Here is a 3575-nt window from a genome sequence, read left to right as displayed (position 1 = left end):
GGCTTGATTAGGAAGAACCTCCTTCAAGGAATCTAGCTCCTTCAAACACTCTTCAATGGCACTTGCTTCGTCTTCATCAATAGCATTGAGTGCGTCCACCAAAGCACTCTCAAGGGGTGTTCTATTGTGCATTTGCTTCCGAGTAGTCAAGATGACTTCTTCGGTTGCATCCATTTTGAAACACGCACCCTTGTCTTTCGAGTACTTCAAAGCTTCTCGAATGTTGAAGGTAACCTCTTCATCATTTACCTTGACCTTCATGATATTATCATCAAGATCAATCATCATCCGAGCCGTTTGCATGAAATTCCTTCCCATTAAGATAGGCACATCCTCATCTTCTTCGACATCCATAACCACAAAATCAGCCGGAAAAATAAATTTGTCCACTTTTACAAGAACATCTTCGGCCATACCTAATGGTTTTGCAAAGGATTTGTCGGCCAATTGCAACATCATCCTAGTCCGCTTTATACAAAGGTCACCAACTCTTTTGGCAACGGACAAAGGCATGAGATTGATGCTTGATCCAAGATCAAGTAGTGCTTTACCTACATGTGTTGTGCCAATAGCTACCGGTAGAGTGACTCTTCCCGGATCTTGCTCTTTCTTAGGCAACGTTCTTTGAATAATAGCACTACAATTGGCATCGATTTGGATCGTCTCTTCATCGTTGATTCTTCTTTTCTTGGAAAGGATATCTTTCATGAACTTCGCATAGACCGGCATTTGCTCCAAGGCTTCTGAGAATGGTATATCAATTTGCAACTTCTTGAAGAGTTCAAGAAACCTTGCGTATTGCCGCTCTTTGTCTTTCTTCGATGGAGCATGTGGGTATGGTAAGCGTTGAGCCACCACTTGCTTCTCAACTACTTGTTTCTTCCCTTTATCTTTATTCTTCCTCTCCATCTCCACTTGTACCTCAAGATCTCTTTTTTGATTTTTTTCTTTTTCAACTAATGCTTCTTTATTCTTTATATACACTTCCTCCTCTATCTCTACACTATCCTCCTCGAACTCCTCTTTTTCCTCCTCGTTAACAACTTCATCATCCTTCTCTTCAACAACAATATCATCACCTACCCCTTTACCTACTACTCTCCCACTCCTTGTAGCTATAGCTTTTGACTGCTATGCCTTGTGGTGCTCCTTAGGATTTGGTTGAGTGTTTGCGGTGAAAGTTCCCACTTGCGGAGGACCTTGAGCCATTTGTTGTGCTAACTGACCAACTTGTGTCTCAAGGCCTTTGATCGACGCGTCGGTATTTTTCTGGTTAGCCATGGACACTTGCATGAATTGTTTCAAGACCTCCTCGGTGCTTTGGGAATTGTTAGGTTGTTGGGGGTTATTTGGTGGTGGGAATTGGTATTGATTATTGAAGGGTTGTTGGAATTGGGGGAAAGGTTGTTGGTAGAAATTTGATTGAGGATATTGGTAGTTATTGTTGTAAGGTGTTCTCCACGGTCTTTGTTGGTTTTGGTTGGCCGGATACCTTCCTTGGAAGTTGGAAGTACCCGGATTTTGTTGTGAGGTTCCGGCTTATTGTGTTTGGTTAGGCCTTTGTTGGTTTCCCACATAGTTGACCTCTTCCTCTTCAAAAGAACCGGGTTCGGGACAATAGCCGGTTGGATGATCCCCCGTACAAAGTCCACAAGTATTGACTTGAGCGGTTCCTCCTTCTTGCTTGAGAGATTCAAGAATTTGTTTAGGCATAGCTCTCATCTCCTTTTGCATAGCTTCTATTTGTTGAGTGAGGAGCTTATTTTGAGCTAAGACCGCATCATTTGCTTCTAGTTCCAGAATACCGACTTTCCTTTGATTAGGATTCCGGTTGTGAGAGGATTTTCTTGTGTTGAGAGCCATTTGGTTAATGATTTTGACAGCTTCAGCTGGGTTTTTCAAAGCAATAGAACCTCCAGCACTTGCATCTAGCATCGTCTTGGACATGTCTTGAAGCCCTTGACGAAAAAGATATAGTTGCATTTGGCTATCAAAACCATGCTTTGGACAATTCCTTAGCAATGATTTATAACGCTCCCAAGCTTCACAAAGAGTCTCACTTTGGCCTTGAGCAAAAGTTGTAATTGAAGTTTTAGCCTCAAGATGCCTATCTTCCGGAAAGAACCTTTCTTGAAATGCTTTCTCTAGCTCACCCCAATTTTCCATCAAAGAAGTTGGTTGATCAAGATACCACTCCTTAGCCTTCCCGATCAAAGAATGAGGAAACAATTGCACAAACACACCCTCTTCCTCATCTTCCTTCATACCAAGTGTACCGGCGGTAACATAGAAGTTGGTAAGATGTTTATATGGATCCTCATGATCCATACCGGTAAACTGGTTATGAGTTATCAAGTTTATCAACCCCGACTTCAGCTCAATTGATTTGGCATTACGATTGCCAAGATTAGCTAGCCTCCTCGGACTAACCCACATAGGTAGAGCATTCTCATCTTCATTAGCCATGTCTACTTCTGGTTCACTCCTCGGAGATGAATGTGCAGAAGAATGTGAAGAATCACCTAGTGATATAGTATGCACCAAACCTGACGGAGAAGGAATAAAAAGTAAAGATTCCGGCTGAGCCAGCCTGGCTAATCTCCTAGCTTCCTTTGCTTGCTTCCTAAGTAACCTAGCAGTTTTCTCAATCTCTGGATCAAATTGTAGGTCTTCGTGAGCAACGGTACCTCGCATAAACAAAGTTCACCAAGACTATACCAAGTGGTTAGCATAAAAAATAATGAATGATATATGTGTATAAGTATATGCATGAAAGAATTTTGTGCAAAATTGACTTAACATGACAAAATTGTTTCAACACTTTTGACAAAAATTTCCGTTACTCCCCGGCAACGGCGCCATTTTGATGTAAGATTTTTCCTACATGTCATATAACTATGTACACGTGAGTATATATAGGATCGTTTCCACAGGGAGTTACGTTTAATCATAAGCATTTACACAATCGTTCACATTAAGGGTTTGGATATAATTTGTTTGTTTGTAACACTATATCCATATTTGACACTAAAGTAAAAACGAGAGGGGATCGAACTATTTCGCTTGCGGTATAAGATAACGAGCAAGCATAACAGCAGCAATCTCTCGATCGATTAACAGACTCTAGCTTTATAACCAATATTATTACAATCATTTCTACAATATCCTTCGTGTCCAAAGCGACATCGTTATTTCCAAGTTAGCGTTTAAACATTCGTGTCCAAATTCCTTAAACGATAACAAAGTCGATCGGATAACTTAATCGACCGTGTCCAGCCTGATTAAGTATCCGAAAGCATTAAAATCTTGATTAAAAGTAATTATCAAAGGTTTACAAGCTTGTCAAGAGTGATATAACATAAGATAGATTGTTATTCTAGTTCTAGATTCAAGAGTTTGTGTCCAAATCATCTTGAATCTCTTTGAAAGCATCAAAAGCAAGAATAACAACAATATTGAATCATTAAGCTAGAACCTTATATATTAAAAGATCAAAAGATTACATAATAGCTTGATAGTTACCTCAATACTACAAAGAAGGTGATAGTTACACATAGACATGTAAACTAATGCAA

This window comes from Medicago sativa, chromosome 1, assembly GCF_051527215.1.
Source record: "Medicago sativa cultivar Bolivia chromosome 1, Bolivia_mono, whole genome shotgun sequence".
Classification (NCBI taxonomy): domain Eukaryota; kingdom Viridiplantae; phylum Streptophyta; class Magnoliopsida; order Fabales; family Fabaceae; genus Medicago; species Medicago sativa.
Note: the sequence above shows the minus strand (reverse complement) of the source record.